Raw genomic sequence first — 14,301 nt, 5'->3', positions numbered from 1 at the left:
ATATGGCACCGACAACTTCGTTGCGGGGCCATAATAAAAACAATCAAATATTTAACAAAGAAGCACACAAAGGCAGATATCAAATTTAACAACCTCATGCACAGTGTATGTAAAGTGCGGATCCTTAAATATCATTTTCACTGTATATGCCAGACATTTTTGATGTAGAATGATAAATAAACAGACGACTTTTTTTTTATTTATGATAGAACAGGGTTTCATTGATCTCATTTAAGCAGTATATCTAATGCGTAAGGTTATGTAAATTACACCCAAGTTCATACGCCGTATCGAGAAAGGAATTTACTGTCTGTTTAAAAATAGCATTATATAGAAATGTCCTTTTAGTTTTATTTGCTTTTAAACATAATTCGGACAAGAAGGACAAAGTGAGGACAACTTAATAATGTTTCTTTATTTAATAATAACGAAATCTGATTGTCTTCTTGAACGTTTCAAGCCAAAAGACGTAAGAAACGTTACTTTTGATTGGACGATTAGATGTTTACTCTAACGTCATAGTAAGTGCCAAAAGACATAAATAGGAGCCTGTAGAACAACATGTCATTCTGAATCAATCTCTTGAACCGTCAACTACCTTTTATATTGACCACCCGATTTATTGCTTTATCTGTTGAATGATGAATGTGTATTTGATGTTTATTATATTGAAAGAAGAAGTCAAAATACTGTTGAAATAAATATCATTGTTATGTTTATTACAAATCTGTTTCTTCACACTGCCGTCGATTCCACTCCTCCTGAATGATGGTTAAACAGTTTATAGTAACCCTAGGTTTGTTACAGTTTGGTGTCAGAAGTGGGATGACAAAAAAAATAATTGTCATCCAGTGATCGAATACCTCGCCTGTGATTTTTAAGTTTGATTAGAATATTAAATTTTCAACGATTTTAGTGAACTGGTAATAATTTTCAATGTCTGACGAATCTGATTCAGAAATCGAGTTTAATATGGATAAACGTGAAACAGTTGAGAAAAATAATGAAGACTCTGCATTAAATACAGTAAAACAAGGTCAAGGTGATATGGAAAGTGAATTTAATGACAACGTACGAGACGATATGGTTAGACAGAGAAATACAGTCGAGACGGAACGAAATTTTGAAGTTAATCCGGGTGTTTCGTATTTTGAAAATAATAACAGTCAAGAACGAAAATGGGGAAATGCACCACGATTTTGCCGTGAACAGTTGCCGATTGCTGGACATCCTGCTACAATTCGTCCAGATGCTTATAGTGGATCAGATGACTGGGAAGAATATTTTTCGCATTTTCAAGATTGTGCAGAACTTGGCAGATGGAGTACGGAAGATCGAGTATTGACACTTGCTGCAAGTTTAAAGGGCCCTGCGAGAACTTTTTATATGAGCCTTCCTATACATGAACGCCGACCTTACAGTATTCTTGTCCGACACTTAGAAGAAAGATTCGGAAGTGCCCGTCAACAAAACAGATGGTTATCTCGTTTTGAAATGAGAACAAGAAATTCTGGTGAAACAGTTGCTGCTCTCGGTGATGACCTCCGCCAGATGGTACAAAAAGCTTATTGTAATTTAGATTCATTGGCACAAGAAGTGTTAGCGCTCAATCAGTTATACAAGTCGATTCCTATAGAAATGAAATGTCGATGTGTAGATCGAGAATGTAAAACGGTCGCTGACGCTGTGGATATAATTAAAAGATATGAGGCTCTTTTAGGGGAGTCAAGTCAAAAGAAAACTAGTGTCCGCTCAGTTTCTTATGAAAATTGTAGTGAAAATGAATTAGATATGGAATGGCAAAATAATGGTGACCAAAATGTCAGATTAATTTCCCAACAGCCAAATAATGACAGAATCATTCAAATGCTTCTAAGTAGAATGGATCAGTTAGAAAATCAGATTCGGAATACGAACAACCGATCCAACTTTAAATTTGGCCGCAACAATTACCAAAACGGGAGTAATACACAGAATCAACGGACCTGCTTCATTTGTGACTCACCTGATCATTTTTATAGACAATGTTCTATGTCTAATGATCATGAATTTAGAGAGAATAAACCCCCGAATTCACAGAATTTAAGAAATTTCAGACCAAATACAACTATGGAAACGGTTCAGGGAGACAACCTTCCGTTTATTCGATAGGTCGGGAGTTGACGGTTACAGAAGTCGTATTTTATGTTAATTAAATGATTTTAAAGATGTTGGAAATGAAATTCAGACTGCAATTATAAATAGCAGAATAGATAAAATAGGGGGTCAAGAAAAATAACAGATAATGGATTTTATATGCATGGTTCAGTTTATGGACAAACATAAGAGAACTTTGGCAAAATATGTTTTATGAAAATAATGTGATTATTTGTGATATTACCTTGATAAAATTTTAGAACAAGATTCATTATTTAAATTCGTGCAGTACCAGTAAATTATCGGATATTGAAGTGACTAAGAAACCAGGAAAAGTCTTTCACATAGATAGACTCGCCGAATATAACGGAAACAGTAGAAAGTGACAAGAGAAGGTGTCTCATATTCTAGCAAGAAGTAAAGTTAAAACCAAAGAAGAGGACAAGACGCCATTCAAAATTTATTGTGCTTATGTGTTTCAATGTGTATCACTCGTTATTTTTATTTTTTTATGAATAAGATTATTCATGTGTTGAGATATAGTGTATATGAAGAAGTATTGGTGCAGTGTTGTGAATGCATCCAGTTGTTATGTGATATTTCTAGAAACGTAGCCCAGATTTGCCTATAGGGACTGATCACCCCAGAGTTGGTTGAAAAGAGGGGGTTTTCTAGAAAATTTGGTGGAATATTGTGATATTTCCAAGGTAGTTAATAATTATAGTTGCAGCGTCAACAGAAATTATTATTTGATGTTAAAGTGATACTGTGTTTTTGTAGATAAGCTGAAGAAATTCGTGAATGGCTCTAGTGTTTCTCTATGGTTTTTTAAATGTGTCCGATGTCTTATCAGAAATTGCTATGAGTGTAATAGTGAAAATTATCTACAGATGACAGAAAGATGAATTCTCTGAAGACACAGAAGTGTGGATGATATAATTAAACAGTGTGAATATATTCCATTAAAGATTAAAGAATCCAGAGTCTGAGTAAAGAATAAAAGTACTGGTATACTGTAACCTCCAGAAAATACAGGAGTATTTTAAGACTTGGGTGGGGGAAATTGTGACAAATCTGGACTTATTATTGTTATTATTTAGCGTATTATTTATTGTATATGACATATATTTATTTGAATATTGCCGGGTGGTCAACTTCTCGGGTGTGCACAAACACTGATAAATGCATTGACTTTCATACTCATGATTTAAACTATTTGTACTTTGCAAGTGATAAGGGCCAGTTTTATATGTATATCTTGGTAATGTTTACCTATGTAATACTTTGATTATCCTGTCATATAGTGATTTATTTTGACAAATATCGTCGTGAGATTCAACTTGTTTACATCTGCCATGACACCGTTTTGTACTTTCACTTTGCGATCTCATTTTCTTATTTGTTTAAGTTAACACTTTACCAATGCAGGTAAATTGCGTATTTATTATGTTTGTGCCTCCCTTTTCATTAACATGGTGTTTATTTATGATAGAACAGGGTTTTCATTGATCTCATTTAAGCAGTATATCTAATGCGTAAGGTTATGTAAATTACACCCAAGTTCATACGCCGTATCGAGAAAGGAATTTACTGTCTGTTTAAAAATAGCATTATATAGAAATGTCCTTTTAGTTTTATTTGCTTTTAAACATAATTCGGACAAGAAGGACAAAGTGAGGACAACTTAATAATGTTTCTTTATTTAATAATAACGAAATCTGATTGTCTTCTTGAACGTTTCAAGCCAAAAGACGTAAGAAACGTTACTTTTGATTGGACGATTAGATGTTTACTCTAACGTCATAGTAAGTGCCAAAAGACATAAATAGGAGCCTGTAGAACAACATGTCATTCTGAATCAATCTCTTGAACCGTCAACTACCTTTTATATTGACCACCCGATTTATTGCTTTATCTGTTGAATGATGAATGTGTATTTGATGTTTATTATATTGAAAGAAGAAGTCAAAATACTGTTGAAATAAATATCATTGTTATGTTTATTACAAATCTGTTTCTTCACACTGCCGTCGATTCCACTCCTCCTGAATGATGGTTAAACAGTTTATAGTAACCCTAGGTTTGTTACAGTTTGGTGTCAGAAGTGGGATGACAAAAAAAATAATTGTCATCCAGTGATCGAATACCTCGCCTGTGATTTTTAAGTTTGATTAGAATATTAAATTTTCAACGATTTTAGTGAACTGGTAATAATTTTCAATGTCTGACGAATCTGATTCAGAAATCGAGTTTAATATGGATAAACGTGAAACAGTTGAGAAAAATAATGAAGACTCTGCATTAAATACAATAAAACAAGGTCAAGGTGATATGGAAAGTGAATTTAATGACAACGTACGAGACGATATGGTTAGACAGAGAAATACAGTCGAGACGGAACGAAATTTTGAAGTTAATCCGGGTGTTTCGTATTTTGAAAATAATAACAGTCAAGAACGAAAATGGGGAAATGCACCACGATTTTGCCGTGAACAGTTGCCGATTGCTGGACATCCTGCTACAATTCGTCCAGATGCTTATAGTGGATCAGATGACTGGGAAGAATATTTTTCGCATTTTCAAGATTGTGCAGAACTTGGCAGATGGAGTACGGAAGATCGAGTATTGACACTTGCTGCAAGTTTAAAGGGCCCTGCGAGAACTTTTTATATGAGCCTTCCTATACATGAACGCCGACCTTACAGTATTCTTGTCCGACACTTAGAAGAAAGATTCGGAAGTGCCCGTCAACAAAACAGATGGTTATATCGTTTTGAAATGAGAACAAGAAATTCTGGTGAAACAGTTGCTGCTCTCGGTGATGACCTCCGCCAGATGGTACAAAAAGCTTATTGTAATTTAGATTCATTGGCACAAGAAGTGTTAGCGCTCAATCAGTTATACAAGTCGATTCCTATAGAAATGAAATGTCGATGTGTAGATCGAGAATGTAAAACGGTCGCTGACGCTGTGGATATAATTAAAAGATATGAGGCTCTTTTAGGGGAGTCAAGTCAAAAGAAAACTAGTGTCCGCTCAGTTTCTTATGAAAATTGTAGTGAAAATGAATTAGATATGGAATGGCAAAATAATGGTGACCAAAATGTCAGATTAATTTCCCAACAGCCAAATAATGACAGAATCATTCAAATGCTTCTAAGTAGAATGGATCAGTTAGAAAATCAGATTCGGAATACGAACAACCGATCCAACTTTAAATTTGGCCGCAACAATTACCAAAACGGGAGTAATACACAGAATCAACGGACCTGCTTCATTTGTGACTCACCTGATCATTTTTATAGACAATGTTCTATGTCTAATGATCATGAATTTAGAGAGAATAAACCCCCGAATTCACAGAATTTAAGAAATTTCAGACCAAATACAACTATGGAAACGGTTCAGGGAGACAACCTTCCGTTTATTCGATAGGTCGGGAGTTGACGGTTACAGAAGTCGTATTTTATGTTAATTAAATGATTTTAAAGATGTTGGAAATGAAATTCAGACTGCAATTATAAATAGCAGAATAGATAAAATAGGGGGTCAAGAAAAATAACAGATAATGGATTTTATATGCATGGTTCAGTTTATGGACAAACATAAGAGAACTTTGGCAAAATATGTTTTATGAAAATAATGTGATTATTTGTGATATTACCTTGATAAAATTTTAGAACAAGATTCATTATTTAAATTCGTGCAGTACCAGTAAATTATCGGATATTGAAGTGACTAAGAAACCAGGAAAAGTCTTTCACATAGATAGACTCGCCGAATATAACGGAAACAGTAGAAAGTGACAAGAGAAGGTGTCTCATATTCTAGCAAGAAGTAAAGTTAAAACCAAAGAAGAGGACAAGACGCCATTCAAAATTTATTGTGCTTATGTGTTTCAATGTGTATCACTCGTTATTTTTATTTTTTTATGAATAAGATTATTCATGTGTTAAGATATAGTGTATATGAAGAAGTATTGGTGCAGTGTTGTGAATGCATCCAGTTGTTATGTGATATTTCTAGAAACGTAGCCCAGATTTGCCTATAGGGACTGATCACCCCAGAGTTGGTTGAAAAGAGGGGGTTTTCTAGAAAATTTGGTGGAATATTGTGATATTTCCAAGGTAGTTAATAATTATAGTTGCAGCGTCAACAGAAATTATTATTTGATGTTAAAGTGATACTGTGTTTTTGTAGATAAGCTGAAGAAATTCGTGAATGGCTCTAGTGTTTCTCTATGGTTTTTTAAATGTGTCCGATGTCTTATCAGAAATTGCTATGAGTGTAATAGTGAAAATTATCTACAGATGACAGAAAGATGAATTCTCTGAAGACACAGAAGTGTGGATGATATAATTAAACAGTGTGAATATATTCCATTAAAGATTAAAGAATCCAGAGTCTGAGTAAAGAATAAAAGTACTGGTATACTGTTACCTCCAGAAAATACAGGAGTATTTTAAGACTTGGGTGGGGGAAATTGTGACAAATCTGGACTTATTATTGTTATTATTTAGCGTATTATTTATTGTATATGACATATATTTATTTGAATATTGCCGGGTGGTCAACTTCTCGGGTGTGCACAAACACTGATAAATGCATTGACTTTCATACTCATGATTTAAACTATTTGTACTTTGCAAGTGATAAGGGCCAGTTTTATATGTATATCTTGGTAATGTTTACCTATGTAATACTTTGATTATCCTGTCATATAGTGATTTATTTTGACAAATATCGTCGTGAGATTCAACTTGTTTACATCTGCCATGACACCGTTTTGTACTTTCACTTTGCGATCTCATTTTCTTATTTGTTTAAGTTAACACTTTACCAATGCAGGTAAATTGCGTATTTATTATGTTTGTGCCTCCCTTTTCATTAACATGGTGTTTATTTATGATAGAACAGGGTTTTCATTGATCTCATTTAAGCAGTATATCTAATGCGTAAGGTTATGTAAATTACACCCAAGTTCATACGCCGTATCGAGAAAGGAATTTACTGTCTGTTTAAAAATAGCATTATATAGAAATGTCCTTTTAGTTTTATTTGCTTTTAAACATAATTCGGACAAGAAGGACAAAGTGAGGACAACTTAATAATGTTTCTTTATTTAATAATAACGAAATCTGATTGTCTTCTTGAACGTTTCAAGCCAAAAGACGTAAGAAACGTTACTTTTGATTGGACGATTAGATGTTTACTCTAACGTCATAGTAAGTGCCAAAAGACATAAATAGGAGCCTGTAGAACAACATGTCATTCTGAATCAATCTCTTTAACCGTCAACTACCTTTTATATTGACCACCCGATTTATTGCTTTATCTGTTGAATGATGAATGTGTATTTGATGTTTATTATATTGAAAGAAGAAGTCAAAATACTGTTGAAATAAATATCATTGTGATGTTTATTACAAATCTGTTTCTTCACACTGCCGTCGATTCCACTCCTCCTGAATGATGGTTAAACAGTTTATAGTAACCCTAGGTTTGTTACAGTATGATATATTAATTTTTTTATCTATTACGGCGTATTTTTTTAAGCATGTAAAGCAAGACTTTAGTTAGCGTGCTTGCTTTGTTTTTTTTTTGTACAATCATTATGATAACACCCAATTTAATTCAAATATAATAATTATATAAATACAGGTTAAACTATGCCGATACATATTGTTTAAAGATGTCAATCTTATTTACAAAGTTTGTATAAACAATTATACGAACTAAGCAATCAAGTCAACCAAGGTTTTGCTTTACATGCATTAGGAAATTAGCTGTAAAGCCTTAGTTTAAACAATATTTATTCAGATAAATCAACATTAAACATATTATACAATGAAATAATATTAGGGATTCAGAAACAAGCAATTTGCTTTTACAAATCTGTCTCCCTTTACAGACATAATACACTTATTGAACAATACATAAATATAAATACTGGCATGCTCTGTAATAAATATATGAATATGAAAAAGGTGAAAAAGGAAGAAAAAAAAATATCATGAGAAAAATAAAATAAAAATAATAATAAATAAAAGTGAATAATTGTAATTTATACAGTGTGAAATGCTTGGGTTCCTATTGAGCGATGAGGCATTAACATCAAGGGTTAAAACGTTTACTTTTAATAATATATTTTTGCACCAAACTGAATAAAATACTATTTTGCTCATCTGAGAGTACCGTTGATCCAAAAAGCAAAGTTTTTGTGTTTACTTGGACAGGAAGAACTGAAATAGAATCTAATAGTTCATGTCTTAAATTAATGTATATAGGACAAGATAACAGAAAGTGAGTATTTGTTTCTACATCACCACAACGACAATTTGGAGAGTCTACTAAATTACGAACGAAAAGGTGAGAATTCAAAGAACTTGAATCCATTCTTAAGCGAGCATGAAGAATTTGACCAAAACGATGTCCTATATAATAATACGTTGGGACCTTACTATTTTGGGTACTAATTTGTTTTTTGAATAATGATAGAGATTCACATTTTCTTATGTTTAAGTTAAGAGTGTTCCATAGTTTTGTTGTTGAAGGGATGAAATATTCAGAATATAAACGGGTCCGTGTGTTGACTTGGGTAATATTATTTCTTTGTCTTGTAATATGATCATGCCTACTTCCTACTGAATCAGGCAATAAGTCTCTTAAATACTCTGGAGTTTTATTATTCAAAATTTTGTGATAATGAATTAGTCTATGATTGCGTCGTCTTTCAGATAATTTTTCCCATCGAGTTTCAAAAAGAAATTGTTTATACTGGTAAGTTTAGTACCCCCCCGTGACGATACGCGCTGCGTCAAGCCTTAATTTAGCCGACTTGCTCAAACAATAGATAAAGTAAGAGACGGATTTGATAAAATTTAACTTACGGAGGAAAGTTTGGTTTTAAAACACTCTAAATAAATTCAATAGAAATAACATTTATTTCAAATGTATTCCATTTTTAAAATTTCTTATGAATCGTATAGGGATCTTTATCCTTGTTTTTTTTTATCCATTATCATATCCTTGTTTTTTTTTATCCATTTCCATGACACTTCACCACTAATTACGTACATCTTGATAAAGATTGAATCGTTGGTTTTCCCGTTTAAAAGGTTTTACACTGGGGCCCTTTATAACTTGCTGTTCGGTGTGAGCCAAGACTCCATGTTGAAGACCGTATTTTGACGTCTAAAGGTATACTTTTATAAATTGTGACTCATTTTGAGAGTTGTCTCATTGTCACATATGACATCTTTTCTATCTGTGGCTCAACCCGAAACGAGACGGGATAAAAAGGGATAAAAAACACACTTTTTTAATATATTTACAGTTGGAAAGCAAGTCCTTGGAAACGTCCGTTGTCGTCAAGCTTTATCAGCAACAATAGCAGGGGGAATTAATTAGATGGCGCTACAGTCGTCCGTAACGTCAAAAAGTCCGCCAAATCAATCGGCTAAAAGATTGACGTTTAAAGTATTTTTTGCAACTTGTCATGCTTTTATTACAATTAAATTTTAAAATTTGTAGGTTTTGTGACCAATATAATTTCTTTACGACATACAAACATTACAAAAAATAGCTTGTTATTGCTATTCCTTTATCCTGTCCGTTCTAAAAAAATATAGCCATCTTTTTTGTTCGCCAAAAAAAATCGATTTTTCCTAATTTGACCTTTGCGTATCCAAATACAGAAAAGAACGGTTATAATCTTAAATGAAACCGGGTTACCTATTTCAAATTTATACACTGTTTTGAAGCCATCATTTTTTACTTTTATACATCAATTTTAGTGACCACCAGCCATGTCAATTTTTATCTGGTTTTAGCTACGTTTCTACTTCAAAACAGTAAAGTTTAGTTTCTTTTCATTGTACAAAATACTGATTTTATTAAAGACATGAATGAAATTTTGATTAAAAGTTGTGGATTTTCATAATTCCATACGATACTTGTATTTCAAAGTAACTAAAACCCCTTTTGATCCCCTACACAAATTGACGGTGACATTGTTTTCTTTTTTCAACATACGTCAAGTAACGTTTTTAACAAAATATGTGTCAGGGTCATGTGCATAGTAAAAATTTACACATTGTTATAATGGGCTTAATATGAGTCAGAAAGAGTAGAATAGTGGGTCGCGTTGGGGTATAAGCGTGACGCGGAATTGCCGATGTTTTTGTAAGCGTGACACGTGATAGTCAAATGATTGTATCGTGAAAACGAGAAATAAAGTATAGCGGGACACGGAAAATTTAAAAAAAATGAGAACTGCATAGTATAAGCGGGATACGGGAATCTGATAAAGCAGTAAGCGGGATCAGGGATCAGACCCCCCCCCCCCCCCCCCCATGAGACCCCAGAATAAGATATTTTTTTTTATCTTCATCCTATTGTTACAGTCATGCCTTCAATAGCAAATGTATCCCATGCATGCATTTTTATAGACAAAAGACCTTATGGATATTTGGGGTTCTTTGACATGCTGAATCTAACCTTGTATCCAGTTTGGGAATTTTTACCAAGTTACCGAAATAGCCCACATAGATGTCCAAAGGGTCTAAGATCATCAAACATGAATTGTAGCATGCATGTTGTGTACAATTACCCAAATGTGCATTGTTTGACCTCTGTGGTAGTATCCACTCGCGGATCCAAGTAGGGGTCCAATGACTACCTAAGAGGGGGCCCGCTCCAGTGATTCCATATAAAAGTAACCAAATGTTTTCCCAAAAAGGGGGCAACCCCCTGTCCCCCTAAATCCTCCTCTGGTATCGAGCTGTTCATTACGGATAAAAAATTTTGTATCAAGGGTGCTCTACTTCACGTACCAATGCATGTCACATACCGTTTCACCTTATACAGTTAAAATCATGCAAGCAACAATCGAGTCAAGAACATTTGTTCTACCAAAACCGTCTTTTTCAGAATATGGAAATTGAAGCAGTTGAGGGTACAACTGGGGAAAGTTAATCTTTTATAAGCTTTTCTGTCACCATTGCGTTTCAAGATGCATATTTCTCTGTTCGCAAGTGTATTTATTGCGTGGAAGATAACGTCCTCAAATGTACTCGTATCTATTTTACACAGACTGCACTTAAACTCCGCAATATCAATCTTTGACTTAAAAAAATACAGAAATATCTTTTAATTTTTTTTTTAAATCAAGGAAAAACGTAATTTGAAGAATACAATATTTTGAGAAGCGTTTTTGTTACATGTTTGAAAAGCTATATATATTTGATAAAGAATGAATGAGGAGTTTGTATTTCAATTTGAAAATACATTTATTATAAATTCTAAAGTCATCCACTAAGTTTTTCATTTGTTTTAAGTGCATTTATCACATAATTCTACAATAAAAATTCCTCGCATCTTCGAAAATTCCACATCAGAAATGACTGCACTATAACAGTGATATTTCATCGCATCTATAGTTAAAATGGATCGCTTTCAAAAATCGATATGCTACATTATGTTGCTTTTATAACACTTATTTGAACTTTAATGCTATGTTTGTACATATTAAAGACATATCACAATGAAAATATGTAAAAACTTTCCTTCAAATCAATTAATTTGGTATTTTCAAAACGTAAACAAATACAGTTTTCCCATGATCCTTTATTCTACAATAGACATACCCGCATATGACAGTGAAAATGAACTAGCTGGATTCGCACTTTATATACACTGATGCATTGCTTTTTTTTATTTTGGAATTTGATTTATGTATGTTTAATCCACCTATAAACGATTAGAAGAGTTTAAGCATTGGGATCGAATTGTCAAATCAACATGGCTCATAAGTAGAATCGCCCGTTTGACGTCAGAATGTAAACGTCACACAGAGAGAGATATAAAATAAAAAAGCTTACTTTAATGCATATACTTTTAGTTTTGAAAGCTGGAGCGAATGAAAAATTAATGCATCTTGATTCAGGTAAAGAGCGTGGCATTGGGTGTTGTACTATTTTACAAACTATATTGAAAAATTGTCTGATTGGCACATTACAAAGTGTTACCTGATTTTATTAATTCTTCTTCATTTTCTTTATGTCTAAAGCTGACAAGTTTTTACCAACATTAAAAATAAACAAACAATTTGTCAGATTTCCTGTAATATTTGTATGTTTCAGTCTAAAGTAGTTGATGTTACATCATATGATTATAATCATTGGTAATATTGCTGTATTTTAATGTAGAGTCATTCAATTTTGATAATTAATCAATGTAAATAATAAGATACCTGCTACTGCTGGAAAAAAACAAGAACAAACAAAAAAACAGAGTTAACATGCACATGTTGAGTGTTCTGTGTCTCTGTTAAAACATATTTCAAGGAATAATGCATTGTTGTGTCCTAAGTGTTGCTTATGAATTTAAGTCATCGTCTCTTTCTATCAGCTGTGGCAAGTACATGTATTATTTTTCTTTAATTTTTAAAGTCAACCTCCTGTTTCGTGGGTCAAAAAGGGCGTCAAATATTGTGTCCGCTCTATGACATCGTCTTTTTTAACTAACTGTCATTAGTTCGTTTACACTAAAATGTGTCATTCTTTCTTTGTTTTTAGATTAAGATCAACTGTTTGTTATAAACTGATTTCGAATGAGATTTTATGCCATCAACATATGTTCACACTATGCCTTTTTAAACCGGGCTCGACCGGATTAGTTAATCAGAGTTTTGAATTAAATAATACGTGTATGCACTCAAATACGTATGATATGAAATAGTAGCATTTTCACTTATAAATGTATGCTTTTGGGTTTGTGTTTGTGTGTGTTAGGTTGCAGTTTCATTGCTGTCTTCATTTATTCATAATGTTAATACTTTTGAAATGTTAACATCTTATTTTTTAATATGAAAATGTACACTAATAGTTATCAAAGGTACCAGGATTATAATTTAATACGCCAGACGCGCGTTTCGTCTACATAAGCCTCATCCGTGACGCTCAGGTCAAAATAGTTATTAAAGCAAACAAGTACAAAGTTAAAGAGCATTGAGGACCCAAAATTCAAATACGTTGTGTCAAATACGGATAAAGTAATCTATGCCTGGGATAAGAAAATCCTTAGTATTTCGAAAAATTCATACTTTTGTAAACAGGAAATTTATAGATGACCACATACATGATATTCATGTCAACATCATAGTGTTGACTACTGAGCTGTTGATACCCTCGGGTACGAAACTTCCTCCAGCAGGGGCATCGACCCAGTGGTGGACATAGTTATCAAAGGTACCAGGATTATAATTGCATACACAAGACGCGCGTTTCGTCTACATAAGACTCATTCGCCTAAAATAAGCCTATGACAAAAAACTCCAATTTCGTAAACAAAAATATATCATGATAGGACAAGTTTTAAATTCAAAGAAGTTCCCATGTCTGTTAATCTGTCAGTATCTGATAATGCATTCTCTGTTGTGTTTTTTTTTTTTTCAATTAATACGGTACTGAAAGCCTTTCTAAAGGGACAGGGTCGTTAGGCATAGATCGTTTAGCTTTTGTGTTTTATATGTATATTTTATTATCGCTATTTTGTGCATTTTTCCTTTGATCTTTTTTTGTGATAATTTTCATATCATGCTTCTCGCTTGAGATGGAAAAATTATCGCTAGAAACTAAGGAGGCCACGTGGCGTTGCTAACGAAATTGACATGAAATTGACAACGTCGTCATAGGTAAAATAGCGATAAACAGATTATCATTGGTCATCTCAACTCGATTGCTTTTCTCACTTTCGCTGTACCAGCTCAAGCGAGAAAATCAATCTCGTTTAGATGATCAACGATAATCTATAATTATCAACTTCGTACAGAAGTAAGATTTTTGTTTTTTATCTCAATTCTATTTTTCCTCATTAAATGAAAACAAACTATTTTTCCAAAAAAAATTTGTCTGCACGAAAAAATTAAATAACATGCATTAATAAAACGATAAATAATTGACTTAGAATATTTATTCAATGTTGAATAACGTAAATAAAGGCAAAAGTAGTATACCGTGGTTCAAAAGTCACAAATCGATTGTGAGAAAACAAATCCGGGTTACAAACTAAAACCGAGGGGAACACATCAACTATAAGAGGAAAACAACGTAACAACAAACACTATGAAGTGTAACTAAAATCAAACGACAATACAGCATACAT

This window comes from Mytilus galloprovincialis, chromosome 6 (genome assembly GCF_965363235.1).
Source record: "Mytilus galloprovincialis chromosome 6, xbMytGall1.hap1.1, whole genome shotgun sequence".
NCBI lineage: Eukaryota > Metazoa > Mollusca > Bivalvia > Mytilida > Mytilidae > Mytilus > Mytilus galloprovincialis.
The sequence above is the reverse complement of the archived record's forward strand: the minus strand, read 5'-3'. Positions refer to the sequence as shown.